The sequence below is a fragment of the Alexandromys fortis genome, unplaced genomic scaffold (assembly GCF_014885135.2).
Source record: "Alexandromys fortis isolate MF-2015 unplaced genomic scaffold, M_Fortis_MF-2015_v1.1 scaffold_28, whole genome shotgun sequence".
NCBI lineage: Eukaryota > Metazoa > Chordata > Mammalia > Rodentia > Cricetidae > Alexandromys > Alexandromys fortis.
Window position 1 is genome coordinate 7,383,477 of NW_026067901.1, and position 25,366 is coordinate 7,408,842.

Below are 25,366 nucleotides of genomic sequence, written 5' to 3' on the forward strand. Positions count from 1 at the left end.
GAGTGTGGTAGTAGGCAGGCATGGTTCTGAGCAGTAGTTAGGAGCATACATCCTGATCCAAAGGCCACAGGCAGACAGAACGGGGAAGAGATTCAGGGCCTGGTGTGGTCTTTTAAAACCTCAAAACCCACATCCTGTGGCATCTCCTCCATCAAGATCACACCTCCTAGTCTTTCTCAGTTTATAGTTCCATCAACTGGCAACCAAGCATTCAAATATATGAGCCTCTTGGGGATGACCTTATTCAAATCATCATGATTTGTTAAACTTAATGAATCCAGTTTAATAATAGGACTTTCTCTGAGGAAAATGGGAATTTGTGAGAGATCACCCATTAAAGAAGTGAAGGTTGTGAGGCAAGAAAGGAAGGATCAGAAAATGTAAGATATCTTGAGAATAACAGCAGACTCTCAATTAGGAAAATGAAGCCAAGCAATCAGTAAGTAATCATTTGCCAAGTTAGGGGAAAGAATACATGGGGAAGATGATGGCGCATGTCCACAGACCCCTGTGTTATAGGCTGTGTCCCCTTAGAGAAAGGAGTGACTGCATTGACCAGGCAGTAGAGCGTATACAGAAACTCACCCAGTATCTCCCTTTCCAGTGTGGTGCTTGGGTTCCTTACCAGCTGATTCTACTTTCTGTGGCCTTGGAACCAAATGTCTACAAGAGACGACTGTTCTAGCTAGCCACGCTAAATGAGATGCAGTCACATTTCAATGAACTTGAAATACCATAAGACCACATGTTATCTAAAAATATATTACTTAAAAAAGCGTTGACACTCGGAAATATCCTAATATTTTTTGGAAGTGCAGTAATAGATTTTTTTCCATTTTAAACACAGCGTGTTCTCCAACTACAGGTTGCTGTTGGAGTCTACAAGGGTTTTGGGTGTTCTCTGCTTGACTCGAACAGGATGGGTGTCCAGGAAGACTGGGATTCTGTACACAAAATAAAATGTTAGTCATCCACATAATGATAGCTTGTCGCTGTCCAGTTACTATTTTGTCTGTCACTGAGTGAGTTCGTAGTTTTCTTACTGCATATTTTTTCCCTCATGACCCAGTTAAGGGTAGCCAGCTCCATGGTTTTAGTCACCAAGGTGAACAGGCAGTCTTCTGTGTCAGACACAGCGCGGTCTGTTAGGAGGAACCATGTGACGATGGTATGGGACTCTCTGAGCCGTCAGTTGTGGAAAGTGTGTGTACACTCTGTGAAGCAGCTGCAAGGAAAAGTGCGTGGGGCTTTTTGATCCTGAGTCAGGAATAGTTAGAGAACTGCAGGAAACTTTCCGATGCTGCCTTGCTGGCTGCCACCGTTTCTCTCTGCTGTAATTTTACTAGGTGCTTACATCGCAGGCAACATCATTGATTTGTTTTCCGTGAACTTTTTTATAAAATAAAAAGTGCATACTCTTAAAAATGTTTAATTTGTAAAGATTTAAAAATAATCTTGTATTTTTTCTACTCGGTCTCTTTGAAAGACAGCCATTTAAGGAAAATTAAAAACTAAATTGTCAAGTTTAGCTTTTGCCATATAAATAGTTTCAGATTCTCTATTGTGTATTTTGACAGCTACCTTCAATTTTTTTTTAATTTGGAAAAAAGGTGTTAGAGAAATTTTCCTTCAGTAGGCAGTATTTGTTTATTGTTTAACATTGTGCATTTGAAATAGTAAGGAATGTGTCACACTTGGAATAACGTAGATATTGCTAAAATTGTGTGGAAGTGTCATTGATATCACGTCAATTTGCCAAGAAAATGCACTCAAGATTATATAATTCTCCTAAATTGAATGTTACATAACTATCAAGAAAACAAATTCTGCCATGAGGTCTGCCATGAGGTCAAGGGCCTTGTATTTTGCATCTTTTTTTCTCATTGCCTTGTCTGGTATTTTTTTGTAGAGAAAGGCCAGGCAGTCAGCAAATCTTGAATGAATGAATAAGTACATGGGTGAGGGAAGGACTCACAGGCTTTTGTGTCGAGGAGGAGCATTTGAATCGCCCATATTCTAGTACCGAAGTGGGCTCATTGCTGGACTCTCAGTTTCTAAGTGGGGATGATACACATGCTTGGATCATGAGTGCATGCGGCACTGTATTTTTACAAGTGAGGGCAAATTAGTTATTTATGAAGAAGCACAATGATCACATGATCATGTGGACTTATAGATCGGTATCAGTGCATCATAGAATTGTTTTACAGGTTTTAAGTCTTATGGAGACTTTTCTTCAGGAAATAAGATATTACCAGGTTGTTGGTTAGTTTCATGAACTTGACTCAAGCTAGGGTCATCTAGAAAGAGGAAACATTGAGAAAGTGCTTCACAGACTGGCCTATAGGTCAAAAGCCAATCTGCTTGAGTCATTTCCTTCCTTCTTTTTTCCTTCCTTCCTTCCTTCCTTCCTTCCTTCCTTCCTTCCTTCCTTCCTTCCTTCCTTCCTTCCTTTCTCCCTTCCTTCCTTCCTTCCTTCCTTCCTTCCTTTCTTTTAATTATTTTTTGAAGCTCTTTTCTAGACAACTGAGGTTGGGAAGATTGTAATTCTAGGTGTAGTTATCTGGTCTTAACCTTTGTTGGACTGTTTTTAATTNTTCTCTGTGTAGTCCTCACTGTCCTGGAATTCACTCTGTAGACCAAGCTGGCCTGGAATTAAGAGATCCCCCTGCCTCTGCCTCCCAAGTGTTGGGATTAAAGGCATGTGTCTACACCGCCCAGCTTGGAATAATTTTCTTAATTAAGGGTTGTTGCGGAAAGACCCATCCCACCGAGGGTGGTGTCACCTCTGGGCAAGTGGTCCTGGGTTGTATAAAAGGAGAAGGTGAGTGAGAGCCATGGAGAGTAACCCAATTGGCATGGTCTCTGCTTCAGTTTTTGGCCTCTAGGTTCCTGCTTAGTGCCCGCAGTGCCTCCCTTTTGTGGTGAACGGTGAGATAATCCCATTCCTCCCAGGTTGTTTTTAATGATGGTGTTTATCACAGCAGTAGAAAGAAAGGCAACACATCAGGAGAGAATTAAATTTGAGGCAGCATGATCTTAGAAACATCTTAGAACTCTCCAGAAAACATATAAAGGTCATAGTTCTAACCCTAACCACACAAGTATACTCACTTTTGTGTGAGTTTCTCATTTCTGTTGTTTCTAGAAATTGCTTCACCTCCTAGTGGCTTGATAATACAGTATTGTTTCTTATATTTTGTTCTCTGTTTGGTAGCGATCCATTTATTAATGTGTAATGCAGATTTCTTAGTCTCTCTCCCTAAAGTGTATAACATTGCCTTTGAAGGCACAATAATCTTCCTTTATCAGTGATTCACAGTGCGTCAGTGTTTTGATAAGATCTTTATTTTCATTGATTTCTATGTACAGTTGCATATCATAGCCAGTTTGAGAAGGTTTAATGAATCAGTGACTCCAATGATGTTTTGTATAAATGGGTTTCTATGAATTCGCTTAGTTCTCCTTTTACATGTAAGGACAATCCCGCAAGTTATTTCTTGAAGGTATGTGTCTATTCAAATATATTTTTCTTGAAAGATATTTGTGAAGGGCTTAAGAAGAGGAAATTCTTCATGCAGCTATGAAGTTATGCCTGTTTAATATTCTGGGCACTGGTTTAATTCAGCTTTTGGTGCTTAGCCAAGAATTCCTCCCCTGCTCTCTCAACTTCTTTCTGGCCTTGGTTTGGGTTTGCCCCAGTGTCTGATAATTCTGGGAAGTTAACCTTTACTCTTTTGATAACATTTTATTGTGACCAGTCTTTAATTGCTAACATCCTAAGATTTTGTCTAAAGCATTTTCCACACTAAAACATGTTTTCCATAAGTTTCATTCTTAAGGACAATTGGATAAAGACTTGACTTTGAGTTTTTATTTTTGTTTTTTTTTTTTTGTTTATTATTCGATTGCCCTTATTTGTCTTGTTACTTTTGACCTGGGAGCAAATTCTGTTTCTGGTATTCTTTTCTAAACTTTTAGCTCTAATGAGAATTCTGCGAACTTCCTACTGCAGCAATTATTCTGTGCAAGGGTCCGCCATAATGTACTTTTTGGTTCTTTATTGATTTTTAAAATATTATTTTTTAAGTTTCCAGAGCATTTATGAATTCCTTTTTTATACTTCTTTTTATCTTGCATTTTAAAGTAACATGTTGACAATGTATGAAATGCAAACTGTGAGAATAAATTCTTGTTACTTATCTCTGCTTCGTAATTACCATTAATATGTTTCTGTAAAAATCACTTGTTTCAGAAAATTTTCTTATGAGATTTAGGTAAAAGATGATTCTCTAATTGAATATAAGGCCTTTTAACACTTTAGGCCCTTTTGATAGTGATTTCTGATGGATTACCAGAGCCCTGTCTACATCATGGTGTATTTCTCCCCCATTCATATAGGAGCAAAGTAGCAGAGCTTCATCCTAAATATCTTTTCTCTAGTTTTGTGCCTAATAATAGTGACCGATACTCTAGAATATTACTAGAATTAGCAAAATAGTAACATTATCTAAAGATCTCCCTTTCGGCCCTGAAAAGATCTGCCTAAACCTGGGGAATATCCAGTTTGACCAAGATGTGTGAGCTTCGGAGCACTGACATAGGCTTTTCCCAGCATAAGTACATTTTAGAAAGTGTTAACTTTGTTGTTCTCATTCCCTGCCTAGTAGGCCTGTGTGTGCCGAGCTGTACACAGGACACACAAAGCTAAATGTAGTAAGTCCATAAAAGATGATAATGATATTAATTCTTTCCTCCCTTTTCTCTTTGATCCTCCTGATATTTGGAATAAATTATTTGAGGTAGATTCACACAAAGTATATTTAAATTCCTTTACTACTAGTATCTACTAAATTCCAGTATCTACTAAATTTGTGCTTTCTATCTATGGCTCTCAAATGTGAAGTCTGTCTTTTTAAGTGAGTCAATTATGACTTAACAAGTGATTGATAGGAAAAAAAAGGTATGAATTCTTTTGCCTTGTTTTTTACATCAACATCTCATACTCATTTTGTCTTAATGGGAAATTTGAGTTTTTATTGATAAAGGCTTTGTTGTTTTTGAATCTATTTCTTCACCACAGCTGAAATCCGGGTCGGCAGTAGCTTGGGATTAATTGTTCAACATTTTCAGTTCCCTTGTTTGTTATTAAGGGTATGCTCACTGGGTTCCTCAGAGGGCCTGCCTTCTTTCCCTAGCCTAGATTAATTTTCTGGTTTTCCTTGTTTGCAATAGTGATGCCCTGGTTAGGCATGTCTATCTCGTAGTCTCGTTTTATATCTTGTCTTCTATCTTGTCCAGAAATGGGTTAGTATTACATCAGTCGCTGACCACTAGCAGCTCTGAGCTCTCTTAGGATACACTTCTTTTTTTTTTTTTTTTTTTTTTTTTTGGCAAATACCAAACAGAGGCTAAGCTGGGCTGCCTTTGAAGCTGAAGGCGTCGGCATTCACTTGTCTTTCTTCTGCTCTTTCAGTTTCTTTAGGCTGCTCCTACCACTTTGTACCCCAAGCCACGCCTGTTTAATAGGGAGCCTGAACAGGGAGCTAGCCCTCTTGAGGATCACAGAGAGCAGATGCTCTTGTTTCCGAGACGTGGAAACAATGGCGCAGGGAACCAGTTTCTTGCCTTTGTTCATTCGACTGTGAAGGATCAGAGAGCTAGGATTCACACCCTGAGCATTTTATGCTCACACCAGAGACTGTGCTCATCAGCCCTGTGCAATACTGACTACTCGTGCAAAGCCAGCGTGGGCACGACTGTGTCAGAATTTTCTGTGACTTTTCTTCCCTTCTGGATTGGATAGTCTAGCGAATTTTTAAAGTCTTTTTCTTATTTGCTGAAAATTTCATTCATGCCCACATTGATCATATCCACCCCAGCTCTTGGGAATCAGGTCACCAAGTAGAGTACCAGGCAATCTGTCCTCAAATTCATGAAATAATAACCTCATAGACCAAATGTAGATAGATAGGCATAGAGATACTAATTTAAAATGCACCTTGAGAAGGAAAAGATGGGATAAACTTAGTCTACGTGGTGTAGCGCACAAGTGACTGAATGACTGTGCTCCCGAACCATTGTACAGAGCGTTCATTTGCTTCTCTGTGCCATGCCCACAGAGAGGAGAAAATCTGAGATGAGTGAGGGGCCTTAGCGTATGAGAGATGTCCAGAGCTGACACACACGGTGTGTTTGGGCAACACAGGGACAAATACAGGCGGCCTCGGCTGAAACTAGTCCCGATAAGCTGCTCCAGTTCTTTTGCATAAGCAGAGAATGAACATGCTCGGTACCAGATAAAGACCTCATATATGCAGATTGGCAGCTCTGCCTCACCTCTACTGAATGTACTGTGGACGCTTAGTGCCTTGGGCGCTTTATTGTGTTTATGGTTTCATGAATATTAATTGTAGTTGCATAGTTAGGGCCTCAAGAATCTGGGCTTCCTTTGGTCCCCTTTGTCAGGCCTCTGGCTAAGGATTTACTCAATGCTTAAGAATGGCTTCTCTTTTTGTTTGTCACAGCTTGTGAACTCTGCCCACGGCTCACAAACCTCTACTTACTGCTGCTTCTAAAAGTCACACACTGACCCCAACACAGCTATAGTGGATGACTTCAATACCCAACTCTCGCCCATAGACAGATCATTCAGAAGAATTTAAGTAGACAAACCCTGGAGTTGACTAATATCATGTCAGATAGAATAGCAGAGACATACAGAACAATTCACCCAAACTCTAAAGAATATTCTTTGCTCCCGGTATGGAACTTTTTTAAAAAATTGATCACCTATTAAGAGGCAATCTGATAAGACCCTATTGCTGAATGTTATTGAACTACAGCCTACAAAGTCAGTTTTGATACTGATCATTACTGTTTTATAGACCGGGAAGGTTTATTGTTTCCAGCAATTTTGTTCTGTGTTTTGAGGAAAAAATTAATTTTTTAAAATCATGTTATAAGAGACAAAGTAAAGTAAGTACATGCAAAATGAAAGGAAGCATATGTATAGTACACATACACATAACATTGCCTGCGGAGTTCATTTAATGTTGTACGTATGTCTGTATGTTTAGGGCTGACCTCTTGCGATTAGATGATCTTTTGGGGCTCATTTCTGGAGAAGACTGATTCTCCCTCCTTCAGCAGCCATTGGTTGCATATAGTTTAAATTAGTTATTATGTTTTAAAAGACAGAGTCATTTCATTTAGCTCTGTAGCTGGCATTGAACTCAGAGAAATATATGTCTGGCTGTTTAACACCTTAGATATTTTGGCTCCTGATTTCTTAAGAATTATCAGAACTATACATATTGTTAAATCTGCCTCATGAGTGCTGATATTAAAGTTAAGCATTACCATACCTAAACAAAACTTATATAAAGTTATATATATGCACATAATTTATTCTGTGTGTATGTGCATGCCACGCATGCAGGTGCATCCCATCACACACCTTCATGGTCAAGGTCAGAGGACCGCTTGCAGGAGTCCATCCATGATTTCCACCATGTGGGTTCCGTCACTGACTTTAGGTCATCAGCCTTGGTGGCAGGTACCTTTACTTGCTGATGCTTCTCTGTGGCTCAAGTTCCTAAGTATGAATGGCTTAATAAATGTAAAACAACACATAGCATATCATATCTATAATACAGAATATTGTAAAGAAGATCTGTAGAATCTTTGTAGTTTTTGGTGACCTTGAACCCTCTTTGGGGTAAAAAATACTGATTGTGAAACAATTTAATATCAAAAATAGCATCATTACAAAACAGAGTTTCATGTTTAAATTAAAGACATTAAAAAGTGCCTGTTAATGTTTTATTTATGTCTGTTTGCAAAAGGGATTTGCCTAAAGTAGCAAGGAGAGACTGTGGAAAGAAACACATATAATTTCCTTTATGATGTGGTTAATGAGATGTAATTTAAATTAGACGAAAAGATACGTAGACCAAGACTACTACATTTGACAATAATATGGCATTTGCATTGCAGACTGTAACAGATTTATAAAAAAAAAAAAATTGGCTTAGAAAAAGCCCTGCTTGGCTGCCCCTAAGCGTTGATTAGCATCTGAATGGGGGAATGAAAAGAGATGAAACCAAGCATTCCGAAATGAGGAGCACCCATGATTTCCACCAGATTGATTTCTTGTTGTTGGATACTCAAGGTCTGGAGCCGGCACTGGTCTGGTCTGCCATTCCATGAATCCAAGGTCTTTATGCTTCTGCGGCTCTTCTAGGCTCAGCATTGTATGGCCTGAAGCCTCCTCCACTTTTCTTCTTCTTCCGTGTTCTTTGCAACAAAGTGGGTGGTTCACAGTGAGACGGAAATGGCATCAGGTGATGTAACTCGAAAGCTCTGTACAGTGCCAGGTACACTGCACGAGCTTAGACGGTCATCCTTGCCCAGCCTCGCTTCGTCGTCCCCGTTGTCCTCACCCCACGCTGGGCATGGTGATACTGAAGTTAAAGTCCTTTCCATCAGTCCTATGGAGAAAGTATCAAAGACTTTACTCGGTTAGCTTGATAATGCTTAGCTTCGTTTTGGTTTCCTAGACAACAGAGCCAGGACCTAATGCTCTTGCAGGAATGCAGACCCGGTGTAGCAAGACTGAGGGAGAAATGAAGCCAAGCAGAGAGGAGATGACGAGGACAAGGCGGCACATTATTTTTATCTGTAAACACAGCCCACAGTTGCCTAGGAATGACCACATGGAAATACTCATTTTAAAGCAGTCTGCTAGAGGAAGAAAAGGGGAATTGTTTCTCTCTTTTTATTTTACCCTCTTATTTTCAATGGTCAGCATTTGCACACAGCCCTCACTGGTCCGGGTACTTGGGCACCTGTGCATTGCTGTGGGGGAGTCAGTTCTTGCAACCCATGGAGTAAGCAGGCTTGCATTTTGGTCTAGAAGTGGTAGGAAGTGCAAGGATCCCTGAGGCTGTAGGTGGACAGGCAGCCCGTGGATGAGGCTGGGACAGATTACATGGTGAAGTAGGCAGCCGGAGGGGCAGAGAGCTCTGTGGAGGGTCAGGGCTGAGTTTAGCCCACAGCAGATTCTTTCTAATGCTACTTATTTCTAAAAGATTTTCATATGACAGTGTTCATTTTTTTAAGATGTAAATTTATCTAATATCATTCTTATAGGATGTATTTTCCCATGAGCTTTGCCTTATTTACTCTTTGAACACTGAGAGCAATGAAGGGACTGTTCCAAATCCTCTTGACCCCGGGAATATGAGAACACAAATGCTCTCAGCTGACAAAAGCACCAACTGCTTCTTTGTCCCCAGCTGAAGGGAGCTCCTCCTGTAGTCAGTTTGGCCTTTCCACTTGCCGGTTACTTCCTGGCAAGCATAAATGATTGACAGAAGTTGTGTGCTGAATTGCATGATTCAACAAAGAAACAAAGGGATAGGCCACTGCTTGGAAATGCAGCGTTTCTCGTGAGTGAGCCTGTGAGGAAATGCTAAGCAACCCAGACGTAATCTCCTTTATGTGCAGCAAAGGGCATCGTCCACGTGACTGCAATCAGAGGACACCGGCCAACAGCTGCGTAGGTGGTGGCAATTGCAAGAAATGGTGATTGATGGATGATGTGATGGGAATGTGAAATCTGGTGTATGGATGCCTGATCATTCTCTATTTTTCCATGCCTGTCTACTCCCCTCTAGCTTGAACTATGATCTCACTTCACCAAAAATAGCCAATATCTTCATTTACCTTAAAAAACAAAAACAAAAACAAAACAAACAAACAAACAAACCTCCAGGTCCTGTTTATTTACTATTATGTATCTTGTTCCCTGATTTTTGGATTATTTTCATATTTATTAGTCTCTGCTTTTTTGGAATGATTCCTGTTTGTTGTGTTTGTGTTATCCCGTCATTGCTGTTATTTGGTGTATGCATGTAATGTATGTAATGTGTTTCCCAACCAAGCTGTCACCCTTTGTGAACTCCAAAGCATGACTGAAGTCTTTCTGTCCTGCTCAGATGAGCTCCGGCTCTCCAAATCTAGGAATTGAAAGATAATTTTCATGAATTTTGAGTGAGTCCTTCAGTCTACACACTTCCGCTCTTTATCACCATCTAAACCCGAGTGCCAATAAGATTGGAGATTTGTTCCTGAAGTTTGCTGTCGGAGCTCTATTCCAACTCAGGAGGCAAACGTGTTTAGATATTATCAGACACTCATCCTCCAGATCCATGCTTCAGAGATGAGGTCAGCATATGGTGTGCTGAGATCCTAGCCATGGCTCCTTCGGTCTTGAATCTAGTAGATAATTATACCCCATCATTACAATGATGATTACCTAATCATACTATTACCGCCACTGTCAGGGCTGAAGCCAGGAAAGCAGCGTAACCTGGGGAATGTTACAGGTCTTGGAGAAGAGCCATGCGTCAGCTTGGGTTCTGGCTTTCAGTAGTTTATCTCTTTCCTCACCTTTTAAATACTGAAAAGTAATACCTATGTCAGATGGCTGTACAGCATGAAAACAGGCTATGTAAAATGTTTGCAGGTATAGTAGATATTACTTCATGAAAGATGAGTGTCGCGTTGGCATTATCAGAATCATTAATCATCTCATTTGGTTCTGACAAGTACAGTGCTTCATTTCTTTAAAGCAGCCAGGCTAGGGCTCAGTTGTTAGGAGTGCTAGCTGCTCTTGTAGAGGATCCAACTTTGGTTCCCAGTACCGACATTGGATGGCTCACAATTGCCTGTAACTCCAGCTCCAGGGGATCAGACACACTTTTCTGGTCTTTTCTAGCATTTGCACACATGCTAGATTCTACACACACGCACTCACACACACACGCACACACACACACACACACACACACACACACACACACACACACACAAAGCATTCTTTAAAGCTCTGGTTTGCCTGGAACTTGCTCCATAGACCTTTGAAATCAAAGATCTGCCTTTTTCTTTCTTCTGTGTGTTGGGACTAAAAGCATATTTTACCATTCCCAGTCCTAAGTAAGTTTTATGATTTAATGATGAAAACTGTCTTACTTTACACATGTTACTTTTTGTTAATTTTTAAATGATATAATATGAATCACAAATGACGGGTTGGTTTAACACACGAAATTCATACCATAGTTGTGTGTCGTGAGTTTTCTTTGTCTTACTTTTTCTTTTTGAATAAATTCTAGTTTCTTCAATAAGAACTACCTTTTATATTATTTTCAAAAGATTCATGTGTTTTTATTTATGTGTACGAGTGTTTGCCTGCATGTGTCTATGTAGTCTATATTTACGTCTACTGCATACAGAGTTCAGAAGACATCATTGGGTCCCCTGGATTAGTGTTACAGATAGTTGTGATCTGCCATGTGGGTGCTAGAGTGAAGCCTGGTCCTCTGCAAAAGCAACAAGTGCTTTTAGCCATGGAGCTAACTCCCCAGGCCCCAAGAAAAGAAAATTTGCTTGCTTTTCATTGTAGAGATGAGGTTTTCATCCTGTTAGAATGGACCTCAATTATTTCACACAGTAATAATCACACTCCATATCTCTGTCTTAGAACTTTGTAGTATACTTCAAACAAAATGAACACTAATTCAAAGGCTCTTATTTATATCCCTTAGGTACATGAGTATAGTGTAGGATGTTCTGAGTATTCATACTTTGTAAACATTATAGTGGTATATTGTGTTTTAATAAATAAACAAAACTTGCCTGAAGATCAGAGGGCAAAGCAGCCACACTGGTTAGCCATACAGATCAGGCAGTGGTGGCACACACCTTTAATTCCAGGACTTGGGAGACAGAGGCAGACAAGTCTTTGTGAGTTCAAGGCCACCCTGGACTGCACAAGATTGAATCTGTCTATAAGAGAAACAGCTCACACCACGTGGGATCACAAGTTTTTAATCCCAGCACTAGGGAGGTGGAGACAGGAGCGATATGACTGGACAGGGAGAGGATTATAAAGGGGAAGAGACAGGAACTCAGTAGAGTGTGGAGTCTGAGGATACGTGGAGACAGGATCTTGCCCTCTTGGTCTGAAGATTTGGTAGAGGTAAAAGATCTCTCTAGTGGTTGGCTGCTTTGCTTTTCTGATCTTCAACTTGAACCTCAATATCGGTCTCTGGGTTTTTATTATTTGTTCTGCGAAAGATTGCACAGGGAATGGATTGCACAACTGAGAGAGTGCTCGTGTGTGTGTGTGTGTGTGTGTGTGTGTGTGTTTTCCCTTTCTGCAGCTCCCTTTAGCTTTTCTCTCTCCTAAGAACGTAGTGGGTGGGAAGAATGGTGTTAGATGGAGAGGAGGTAGTGTACAAGAGAGGGGTACAAAGATGAATTAGAGATTCATTTACAGTCTCATAAAACACAAATTAGTTAGCTTGTTTGCGTGGGTGGGAGAATGGCAAACATATCAAAAGAGAAAGATAAGATAGTGGGGGGGAGAGGAGGAGGATGTTCAAACACTAAATCCAGGATTGTGTAATATCCCAGCAGACTTCGGAGCAGAAGGTGGAAACCACTTGCAACATTTAAAAATATATAGACAAAATCAATATGAACTGAATTCATTTAAGGTGCTGTGAATTAAGCATCTAAAGAGTTATGATACGAGATAAGTAGTGGCTGGGAATACACAGTCAGCAGAGGATGGTTCCTAGTCTAGCAATCTGGCCTGCCCAGGTTAGAATTAGAATCCTTAGAATGATTGTGCCTATTAGAATAAATGTATCTTAACCCTCCAAACTCTTTCATGCCTTTTAAATTGCTTACAAATACTATTTGGCTTTTGGAAATTTTGTGCATATGACAATGGCAAGCAGACTCCAATGCAAACAGATGTGTAGAAACCCGTTTTCAGTTGTCAATTGGGACATTCAGATAATGTGCCATAGGGCACATTCTTTATGAATTGATATCACATGTTCCTCTTTTGAAGTCTGTACTGTATATAATAGAATATGCCCTGTTTTGAGATAATTCTTGAGTGTCTAAATTATATTTCTGGGTTTTAGAGACATGAAAAGCATCATGGGAACTGTGAAATGCTACGGACATGTGCTTTTGATTTTGTTATTTACTTTCTTTTTGCTCTCTGACTTTCAGGAGATACTAATATGTACATATATTTTTTACTGAGTCAATTTTAAGGTAAATATTGAATGAATTTTAATCTATATAAGTTTTTTGTTTGTTTGTTTTGTTTTTTGAGATGGAGTTTCTCTGTGTAGCTTTAGCTGGCTTTGAACTCAGAGATCCGCTAGCCTCTGCCTGGGATCAAATATGTGTTCCATCACTACTCGACTGTATCCTGTTTTTTTTTTTTTTTTCCTTCAGTTCTTCATGGTTTCTGGCTTCATCTTGAAAGAAATTCCTTAATGTATATTATTTTTCTTCGTCTGATCACTGCTGTTTTCTTGAAGGATAGATATCTTTCAAACTTTCTGCCTAAGGGTGACTAAGGTTTGGACTTTGTATGGAATAATTTGAGGCTTTGTAGTCCAGCTGTTGTGTCTCTGTGTGTTCAGATACTAATCCTCTTCAGAGTCCTTGGGGCTTTTCTCCAAGTAACCACAGTCAAGCCCACAGTAAAAATTCTGAATTTTAATTGTTGACTTGTGTGTTCTACACATCTCTAACTTTATGGAGGAACAGGGGAAGAGGTAATAGCTTGTTGGGCTGGCTTCCTTCGTCTGACTGGGAAATGCTGGCATTCCAGGATTGTGTCCCCTTAAGCTGTATCTTCTGACCCTCTTGTCTTAACCATGCTAATGTGGTAAACAGAAGAGCTGACATTTAAACCAATGAAGCTTTTCCTTACTACACAGTCATCCAGCTTCCGGTTGTCCCTGCACAGGACAAAGCTCTCCTTGGAGCCAGCAGAGCCTTAGGAAGGTTTTTCTTACTGGATATTCAGCACACTTCAAGCTTCAGGTGTGTGGCTCTGCAGAGCTGAATTCTCTGTGGAGCCCGTGGAGACGTAGAGTTGACCTGTCGTGTTGGACTTCTGAAACATCAAAAAGAAACCAAAATGAAACATACTGGTATTTTACTTCCTAATTAATTATTCTTAACAATTTCCCTTCAAGGGTTTTATGTCAGCTTGACACACCTAAAATCATCTGAGAGAGGAGGCAATCTCATTAAAAGCATATGCCTCCCTAAGATCAGTTGTACACAAGCCTGTAGAGCATTTTCTTAATTAGTGATTGACATGGGAAGGCTCAACCCACTGTAGGTGGTGCTATCCCTGTGTTGGTCGTCCTGGCTTCTATAAGAAAGCAGGTTGAGCAAGCAAAAGCAAGTAAGCCAGTAAGCAGCACCCCTCTGCCTCAGCTCCTGCCTCCAGGTTACTGCTCTGTTTGAGTTCCTGTTCTGACTTTGTTTGATGATGAAAGGTGATATGGACGTGTAAGCCAAATAAACCTTTTCCTTCCCGAGTTGCTTTGGTCATGGTGTTTCATCACAGCAAAAGAACCATAGCCAAGACAAAGTGTAAAGTGACATTCTCAGAAAGAGGATCAAGTCATAACTGTGTAAGGACTCTACAAGGCTAAGTACCCAGTCAGAAATACATGATTCTGGAATTACAGTGTGTAACAGGAAGAGCGGGCCTGCTTTTGGTCCCATCCGCCCCGCTAGCTTACACCCAAAATAATCACACAGAAACTGTATTCATTTAAATACTGCCTGGCCCATTATCTCTAGCCTCTTATTGGCTAACTCTCACATATTAGTTTAACCCATCTCCATTAATGTGTATCTCCACTTGACTGTGGCTTACCGGCATGAGTCTAACCAGCGTCTGTCTCAGGCAGGAGAACCATGGCGTCTGCCACTCTGTCCTTCTTCCCAGCATCCAGTTCTCTCTTCCCCACCCATCTAAGTTCTGCCCTATAAAAAGGCCAAGGCAGTTTCTTTATTCAACCAATGAAAGCAACACATAGTCAGAAGGACCTCCTACAACAACAGTGTGTAGATCCAGATTCAAATTATCGTTGGCTGTTTCTATTTCCCATAATAACCACCCTGTGTCTGATCTAACATCTTTCTGACTACCATGTGGAGGCTTTAGAATTAGTCTTAGGTGATTACTAGCTTCCAACCATCCAGAAGTTGAGGGTTGTCATCAGTAGCATCTGAGGCCTATAGTAGACTTTCTACTTTGCTCTAATTGACCCTGTGGTCCCCCAACAGTGTTTTTGGTAAATGCCTTGATGTCATGTTCTTTGTTCTATAACTATTAAAGTCTCTTGTAACTGGTTTTCATTTAGGAACATGTTATTCTAGAGAACCTGCATCCAAGTTCTCAGGCTCCGTTGACTCCTGTTTGGCTTACCTCCTGGTCCCGTTGAGGAGAAAGCTGTGCTTGGCATTAACGTGGCTTACACAGTGGCCATGGTGATAGTTGATGGATGTTTTGTCCTGATATTGTAAAGCTCAGCGGCTTTTCATCTGGAAGTTTCCTCGCTGTCTGCTGGCCAACCTCTAAAGTTAGTAATGTTTGGGCGGCAACTACTTCCAGTTGCCAGAGCTCCACGTTAGTTAGGGCGTAGGTTGGGCAAGGGCTCAGCTGGAATAGAAGTTTGCTGCTCTTCTGCACTGCAGGTAACTTGTCAACAGTTCATTGTGTTGGGGACCTAGAATCAGGTTCTGTTGTTTCACTCTTCCTTAGGTGGTGTTGCTAGAGTCACATGACTCAAGGTGGCCTATCACTACACTTCGTTTTCTGGAAAGGGCTGCCTCATCCTTTGTACATAAGGATAGACCATTGGCTTTAACTGGACTTGACCATCTAGCTGCAAGGGAGGCTAAGTGTGCAGGGCAATTGGGTAAGCTATTAATAGCATGCTATTAATAGCAAATGATAAAACACAATAAACCGATGATAAATGGGAGACTGGATTTTAGAGTGTGCTTAGCAATTTATGGCACAAAATGTAGAGAAAGTCTTTCCCGTTTTGAAGATTAATGGTTCGGTAGGATAGTTGTAAACTATGGTCATCTAGGTTCTAGCACCTGCCTGCAGGATACAGAAACTTAGTTGCCTTTATATCAGTTTCATTGGCAATTTACCTTCTAGAGACCACAGTGAACAAGCACAGGTGCCTTGTATTTGAAACCATGTGTTTAAAAATGTATCACATTACCCATGAGTTTCTCCTCTCATTAATATCTAATGGGGGATAAGTACTGAGCAGACCCAAAATAGCTTTGCGTCTCAGCTTTTACTTCAACATCCCTCTAACTACAATGACATAAAATGGGTAACGTATAGCTCATCTGGAAATTTCCATACCTTGAGTCTTATCTAAAAATTAGTGTACATTTTGTATTTTCTATTTGGTATATGTGCTCTAGTTCTGTATCTTAGTAATGTTTAAAGTGTTTATTAATTTTGCCCAATGTAAAGTTGACATTCCTGGAGGAGTTGCAGAATTTTTTTCTCTTTCACATTGACGCAGCACTCGGTCTGGAGGGAACGGTTGTAAAGACTGGGTAGTTCTTATACAAAACTCATGCTCCGTATTTAACTCGTGTTCTTCAGCACCTAATGGGGAACCAGACGGTATCTACTGTGGCTGTTAGTGGCAGCCATCCTAAAGGCTACCTGTCCTCTCCCCAGTCTGTTCGGCTGTTGCTTTCCCATCGATAAGTTGGTTTCCCATTCTTCAAGCCGAATCAAAGGTTTCTCTTTGCCCCCCTCCTCAAGAACAGTTTGTCTGTGGTGCACAGTGCCTGAGGCAATGTGAGTATCCAGTGACCTTTGCCCCCTGTTCCTTTCTCTGCGTAATCCCCTTGTCTTGAGTTGGACAGTAACTGTGGCTTGCTGGTAATTAGTAGAACGGGCAAAAGTGATGAGATGTTGTTCCTCGTTATATATAGATGAAGCCTTGGCAGATTGGAACAAAAGCTTCTCCTGCAGTAAGTGCCCTATGGTGGATCTACCAGGCTGTGTGTTAGGGTGGCATTGGAGAGGTGAGAATTGGCTTTGTGCCAGCAAGAAAACAAAGCTCTCACTTCCACACAATAAGCCACTGAATTCAACAACTCCAGCTAAGAACAACCCCAAGTCTAATGCCGACATTCCAGCCTGGTGAGACTCGGCAGAAATTCTAGCGGTGCTGTGACTTTTCACTTATAGAAACTAAGGTCTGACGTGTGTGTTTTGTTTGTGTGTATTTATATGTTCATGTGTGTGTACTTGTGTAAGGTATATGTGCTTATGGACATGTACATGTTGAGGCCTGCCTTATTTTGGGGGACAGGATCTTTCTCTTTGTTTTTTGTTTGTTTGTTTGTTTTTTTCTTCGAGACAGGGTTTCTCTGTGTAACAGTCCTGGATGTCCTGGAACTTGCTTTGTAGGCCAGTCTAGCCTTGAACTCACTGAGATCCACCTGCCTGTGCCTTCCAAGTGCTGGGGTTAAAGGTGTGAACTCTTTTTTTCAGATTTTTTTTTTCTTAAGGATCTTTCACTGAACCTGGAACTCACTCACCAGCTCAGCTAGCCTGGCTGGACAGTGAGCTCCAGTATGTTCCTGTCTCCACCTACCCTGTGCAGGGTTTATGGGTATGCATCGCTGTGCCTAGTTCTTTATGTGAGTTGTAGGGATTTAACACAGGTCCTATGCTTGCACGATAAACATTTACCAACTGAACCATCTTTCAAAAGTGCCTGTGTTTTCTTGGGTCTAAAGTCTAGATTAATTTGTTACATAGCTATAAGAATGAAGGTTATAAGTTCTAGCTGTTTGAGAAGAAAAAAAGTTCTTGTTCCACATTCTACCTGTGTAAGATACCACATGTGGCCACCAGTATTGGAACTGCTTATCTAAATCTGGTGGACTAGTGAATACAGCCTAGAGATGGATCCACAAATTTCAAGTTCTCTTTCATCTTCTTGTCTGAGCTGGGCCTTTAAACCACTTGCTTGATTGCTTATTTGTTTGATTGATTGTAGATGAACTTAGACATGGGCTAGTTAAATTTTAATGCCACACTGAAATTGTATATAACTGTATTGACTTTTACCCACAGGGTCATCTTTCCTGTCCAACAGCTTTGCATAAACAGTAGATTTAGTAATTGCAATCAGAAGTTTTCTTGGGAAAAAAGTACACCTTTCTTGGTTGACTCATTTTGTTTCTGTTTCTTCAGCATGCCTCCACTACACAGCTCTTTGCCTTGTTTTCCTCACTCTGCCTCATGTGGCATTTTTCTTCCCTCCCCTGATTTGGGTGATTATATTCCATCTACGGTTTTGAAACTGTGGCACCAGTATGACCTGTAGACTATTAGAGACGGAGATCTCTGTCCCACCCAGGTCCTCAGCGTCCACAGTGTGTATTTTCAAAAGCTTCCTTACGATTTGTATAGACAAGTGTTAAGTCGAATTATAGTTGGTTTTGTTTTTGCTTTATTTCCTATGTGATATAACAAAGTTCCAGGTGGTAGGAGTGTTGCTTCATCCTTTATTTCTCCTATAACTCCTAGCATAGTATTATACAAATAAAGGATTAATGCATTATTTGTTTAATGGGCTTGACTCTGGGAGGATGTTTTTCCTTTTTTTTAATTTTTGGAAATGATTGATTCTTCTAATTGGCCTCATCTAGTTTAGCCTGCCATTTTGTTGATAAGGCAAAAACCCCTTAGAGTCACTTTCCCTAAGGGGACGCTAATGGCTTTAGATAGCTCTCAGTATCAAAGAACAAAAGGAAATCTCTTATGCAGTCTTTACTCAGTGTCTGAGACTCGGGTCTGACCTTTAGTGCCAGAAGTGAAGGATGACATCACCTGCCTCCTCAGACCTTCAATTCAGAGGAAGATCCCGTGCATCTATCAAAGACACCTTGTTCTCTAATGTCTCCTTAGGGCATTCCGGAGGAAGCAGCACTCACTCATTCCCCTTTCACTTGGAGTCTGATCACAATGGGCATTGTAAAGGCGATGGGCCCGGTTGGATAGACTAGACTCAAAAGGCTTGCTGCTTGCAGTTTTCCTTTTACAGACCTCAGGAATTAATGTCAAGTTCCATGAAAGATATTCATCTGATTTCCTAAATGGCAAGCTATCTGAAAGACAAACAAAGCAAGAGTATGGCAACTGAGCTGCTGAAGAGATGGGTTTTGTTAAAAGTCATTCCATGTCCCATGCGGCTGTGTGGTCTGTGTGCACATGTCTTTGAAAGTGTGATATTCTAATCATGTGGGAGATGTTTGAAAATTATTATTATTTAACAAAATTTGACTTGTTTCCTGTACCTTTTGGATATTTCTCAGGTCAGGCCCACCTCATTGCACTTAACAAGGATGGTAGCTCAAGATACCAGTTTTTTTTTTTTTCCGTAGTGAATCCATTGCAGCATGAAAGTAATTTAAAAATTGTGTCTAGTGTGTACTACACCTCTTAGAAATTCCCTAGTACATATCTTTAAAGTAATTAAATACACAGCGATGTGGAAAATTAAGAGTACTTAAATATGGTTCATGGTTTTAACACTAATCAAGTCAAAGCTGATTGTTTTTCAATGTGAATGAGTGTACATGTGTGCACGTGTGTGTGTGTGTGCATGCGTGTGTGAGTGTGTAGGCCAGAGGACAACCTTGAGTGTCATTCCTCAGAGGCCATCCACCTTGTTGCATGAGATGTATTGGACCACAGTACTAAGGCCATACATTTTTTAGGACTTATTTATTTTTACTTTGTGTGTACCGATGTCTTGCTTGCCTGTAACTTAGTGTAATTTGAGTGTAGTGCTCCCAGAGGTCAGAAGACAATGTTAGACTCCTTAGAGCTGGAGTTAACTGCGGCTTGCTAGTCGCCACGCCGGTACTTAGAACTGAACCCACGTCCTCTTCCAGACTAAGGTTGTATTTAATAGGAAAAGTATGATGGAGGAAGTGGCACTGGTTTTAGGGCAGAATCAACCGGTAGGGTCAGGATCTACTTCCAAACATCGCTGTTCCTCATTGCTTCAGAAATCTGGGGCTGGCCTCGCAGTGTGTTAGAGTCATGCGGAGAGCTAATTAACAATAGAGAATCTGGTTCCACCTCGGGAAATTAGGATTTAACATGTCTGGGTGGGACCTGGGAATCTGCATTAATGTATAATGAAAACAAACACATTGAACTTCCCCAGCAATTCCTTCATGGGGCCAGGCTTGAGAACTGGTACTATTCTTATCTGTTGTCAGTAGCTAAGTCAGCACTCTCTCCATGGCTTCAACCTGTTTCTGATTTGCTGGTTAGTAATAAGCTTCCCCCTAGTTTTGACTGAGATATACATCTCCACAGTCTTGGATCACCTTCTCTTACAAGTCTACCTGGGACAGTCCTAGTTTATGACTGTTACCTTGGAAGGATTGCTATTGGTGTCCCCCTTTCCTTCAATAGTGACCTGATTTGAACAGTAGAGGTTGTAACTCTGCCTCTGACATTTTTAGACACTCATGACCTGTTCTTAGGAAGCTGAGGGTCAAGTATTTATTTCCCTTAATATTACAGCAAACTGTTGTGAACAAGTGACTTTGAAGAACACAGATTCTTTTCCTAGAGATCAAAACTATAAACCAGGTTGGAAAGGTTATAGAAGCTACATGTATCTAATGCTTTTGATCTATTATTCTTATAGAATCATATCAGTTTCTCTTATAAAGAAATAGTCTAATAAGGATGCAGTATCAAGAGGTAGTATGATAAGATTCTCATTTATCTCCCCAAAGCATACATAGCTTCATTTATAACTTTACAAGAGAATTTTTGAAATTCCATGCATAATTGTAATGGACTGAGGTGTTTTATTGTTTTATTTGATATAGTTTCCTCTGCCCCAGGCTGGTCTTCAGCTTGTTGCTGTGTAGCTAAGACTGCTTCTTCCTCCTGAGTGCTGCTGTTACAGATGTGAGCCAAGGTGGCTTGCCTGTAAGGAAACAAGGGGGAGAGGTTCTTAGAGGTCCTATAGTGTGTTAGAAACATCTAGAACAGAAAGTAGAAAGTTAAAATGGGATCGAGGTTACCTTAACGTAGTGTCTATTTATTGGATTGGACTAGGGAAAGATTAAAAAGGGATCAGAAACCTCAGTGGCTTAATATTGTGACAATACAATAGTTGTCCTGACTTTTAGAAGCCGAAAAAAATGAATAAAAAAAATTCACATTAAGCATCAAATGGAACAAAAACTAATTCACATTAAGTGTTCAATGGAGACCCAGTAAGTAGTAGCCAGTGATGACGATTGTCTAGCATAACGACGACAGACATATGAAAGGCATGCGATCGGAGCTTTGGATCGGGTGGTGGCAGTCTCTGAGGAAGAACAGTGGTGGCTAGAAGGTGCCAGAAGAGCTGGTGAGAGCTAGGTGTGAGTAGAAGATCCCCACAGAGTGGGAATCAGGTCAGGTTAGTGAGTGAACCGGAAAACTACCATCGTGGCACAGGGATGAGATCAGAGTAACTCAAGCAATGAAACAAAGTGAAGCAGAGCTAGCAAAGGTATGCGAGCCCCAGGAAGTTCACAGTATCCATGAAACTGGATTAGGGACAACAACAGTGCTCTCTCTAGCATGGTAAGACAACAACAGTGGCCAACTGCAAAAAGATTGTGTATGTCTATCTTGACCAGTTAACTAGCACAAGAAAGGCTTATCCCTTGTGATGCTTTTAATAAAATGGAAAACAGAGGAGTTAGAGAGGAAATAGTGCAAGAGAAAACCACTATGGAATTTCATGGCTTACTCTGAAAATACAGATTTGATCATCTGTATCTTAGCACTGTGTTATATGTGCTGCTTGTCTAGTTGTAAAGGGAAATGTGGGTTCCAGCACACAATGGGGTTCAATATATTCCAGGGGCACGGTACTATTTATTCTTTCTTAGCAGGCATTTCCCCCCCTCCCCTCCATACCTGCAAGTCAATGGCATTCCAGTCCCTAGCATTTGATTTCTTATATCTTTATAGCACACGATTTGCTGTAGGGACCTACTGTACCATAATAATTACCTTTCCCCTTTAAACTGAACTAGTTACTTGGGGAGTTCTGTTCCTTTCTGAATGAAGTTCTCTTATTGGTTATAGGGGGAGATAAAAAAAATAATAGAAAACTCCCATTTTGGAAGCTAAAGATGCAGCTCAATTGCTTAGTTCTTACCTGGTATGCAAGAGGTTCTGAGTTCGGTTTCCAGCAGTACGCACACACATTTTCTCTCTCTCTCTTATGCATACATACATACATACATGTGTGTATATGCACACGAACACACGCACATGGGCGCACACACATATAAACACACACACAAACACACATAAAACCTGACTGAAAGTGGGGGAACTAGTTGAGAATAAGGGTTATGGTGGGAGAGGGAAGAAATGAGAGAAGGGAATGGGGGATGTGTGTGAAAATTATCAAGTTCATTATAGATATGTCTGAAGTTGCCAATGAATAAAAAAAAGTCAAAAATTCCTAATGGGGTTGGAGATAGACTTAGGATAACTTGTTGTTCTTGTGGAACACCCAAATTCCACTCCCAGAAACCATATGAGGTGTCTTACGACCTCCTATAACTCCAATCCCAGAGGATCTGACACCCTCACCTGGTCTTTGCAGGCAGCCACATACATGTAGCATAATACACGTAGACACACACAAATACACTTGTTGTATCCAATACTGACATGAGTGACAGGGTGAATAAGATGTGGTTAATCATTACTATGAAAAAATCTTTTTGTAATTGTGGCCTCTCTTTGCAAATGAAGGTATAAAGTGCTCAACTTCATCATCTTTGTTTAGCACTATGTATATAACATGTATAGATACAGTTGTATGTCTATGTGCATAGAGATGCAGATAATGTTTAGTGCTGTAATATATATATATATATATATATATATATATATATCTTTAGAGGAGTAGTTTCACATTTAAATTCCTCAAAGACTCAGGGCTTTTAAACTATTCTTTCTTTCTTTCTTTCTTTCTTTCTTTCTTTCTGATTTTAAAAAAAAGCAATAGTTAAAGGACCCAAAAACTAAATCATACATTCTTTGTAGAAGACCCAGACTCTTTTGAGATGTTATGCTGATTGATGAGGCTTAGGGAATTTTTAAGTGACCTTGTAGTAGTAGTATTCCCAGTACCCTATATATACCTCCATAGGCTTTCATTGCCACACGGGGTCTCATTTGTTCAAGATGCTACAATGTAGACATAGCAGGGATGTCTTATGGGCAAGTTAATTGATGCTGAGAGAGTAACTTGCCAAAAGTCAGTGCTAGTGTAGGTCAAGACCTATAAGAGCTTGACATTTTCTTCTGTTCACAAGGGGGCCAGCTAACTTTTGACCATTCATGAGTATTGGCAGAAGATGCGATACTCAGGTTGGAGGCTAGGTACTTTTACTCCTCACAGTACCATCAGAACTGGGCTTTGCATATTTTAAGCTGCTTTCTCATTCCCTCCTGCTCCACTAGGTGCAGGCAGATGCACTTATTCTATGGATGCTGTGCAAGCAATCAAGCTTGCCATGCAAGCAGAAAGCTTGGGGACTCTTCGACACGAAGCTGAAGCAATAGAACCTTTGACTGATGGAGATGCTCCCTTTTAAGGTTGCATGCTGGAAACAAGACTTGGGAGATGACCCCATGAAAGAGCAGTGAGGGCCTTGCTTCCCATGCAGTGATACTGAGGTTCCCTCCATACCTTGTTGAAATCGCGTGCCAGGGCTGAACTTAAATCTGCTGAATTTTCTTCCTGAAATTTTAGCTGAAAAGATAGCAAGTATAAGCTTTTATCCTAAATTGTGTTTATCTTTTTATTCTGGTATAGTTCAAAACTAGGCCTCATGGCTGATTTAATATAGTCAGCTATAAAAATAGCTTGGTTATTGTGAAGACAAAAAACAGGAAGCAAGGCACAATTTTGACAGACTTACTAGATTCAGTCTCAGAATGTCCTGTGACTTTCTGATGGCACTGCCGGAGGCCAAGTCATTTCCCCAGTGGCCACCAGAACATGGACTGTCTTCTGCTGGAGCTTGTAATCCAAATGAAGGCCGAAGGCAGAAGACTTACAACTAATGAGAGTATAGGGTATAGCAGGGAAAAGTAGCTTGTAGTTTCCTACATAGAAAACCTTTGCTTTGCTTTCTTGATTAATTAAACTACAACTTGAACCTGTAGTAAACCTTAGAGACACACTAAACTAGACTCTTTATCTTATAGCGTAGACAATTAGAGATAGCTTGTCATTGACTACTGTCCAAGAATGAGCTTCTGACAACTGAGCAAGAGCAGTGCACAGCAGTGAAGCAGACTCCTTTTAGCTGATGTAGCCCATCAGAGTCCACTAGGAAATACTTACAGAATTACTGTGTTTGATATATTTGTAAGATAGATTGTTTATCTGCCAGGACTCGCTAGTGGAGAAACAGTAATCTAATTGGATTCCTACTATACTAAAATCATGAATGGGTTTCTGGGAGGGGTAAGTAATTCAGCTTGATGAAAGAGAGAGACTTCAAAGACTTGGAGACTAAAAGATTACAGTTTGCCGATGAATAGGAGATTGACAATCCATGCAGATGGCAAGCTGCATATGTTATATGGGGAAGGACCTAAGTTGAGACCTAGTAATGACAGAAGGTTTATAGTAGCTCAGGGTGATTGGATTTGAACATAGAGAAGCAGAAAGAATCCAAATTAGGAAATTCTTAGATCCCAGGCAGAATATTGATGTTTTTCTGCCAAAGACCAACCTTTTTAGGTAGTTTGCACAATTGATTTTGTAATTGGAATTTAGAAAACACAGATGTCACAACTGCTAGTTGCAGTAGAGGTTTGAAAAATATGAGGTTATAGATCAAGTTTTATCTCTCTCTCCTTCCTTTTTTCCGTCTTCCCTTTCCCTTTTCCTCCTTCCCTCCCTCCTTCCCTCCCTTTTTCCTTCCCTGCCTTCCTCCCTCCTTCTCTCCCTCTCTCCCTATTCCCTTTCTTTCTTTCCTTCCTTCCTTCCTTCCTTCCTTCCTTCCTTCCTTCCTTCCTTCCTTCCTTCCTTCCTTCCTTCCTATCTTTCTTTTCTTTTATTGAATTATGCTTTTGCAGTGCACCCCTGGGTGGTCAGGAACATGCTATGGAGACCAGGTTGGCCTGGAACTCACAGAGATCCTCAACCCTCTGCCTCCTAATTGCTGGAATTAAAGGTGTATGTCACCACATTTATCCTAGAAACAGTTTTTGAGGAGTGTTGATATAAGATGACCTACATTCTGTTGACACTTTCAGTTTCATGTAAGAGTAGCAGATGCTGCTGCGTGCTAAAGGGAAGGTTTGGATGTGAGATGGAGGCTGCATTTGTTCCTGTTTCCTCACCGTAAA

The 25,366-nt window shown here is 40.5% G+C and overlaps 1 protein-coding gene across 2 annotated transcripts in view; it reads left to right on the plus strand.

Annotated features, from left to right (window-relative positions):
- Positions 1 to 25,366, plus strand: part of Kif21a (kinesin family member 21A) — a 113,860-nt gene that overhangs the window by 27,364 nt on the left and 61,130 nt on the right. The window lies entirely within an intron of this gene.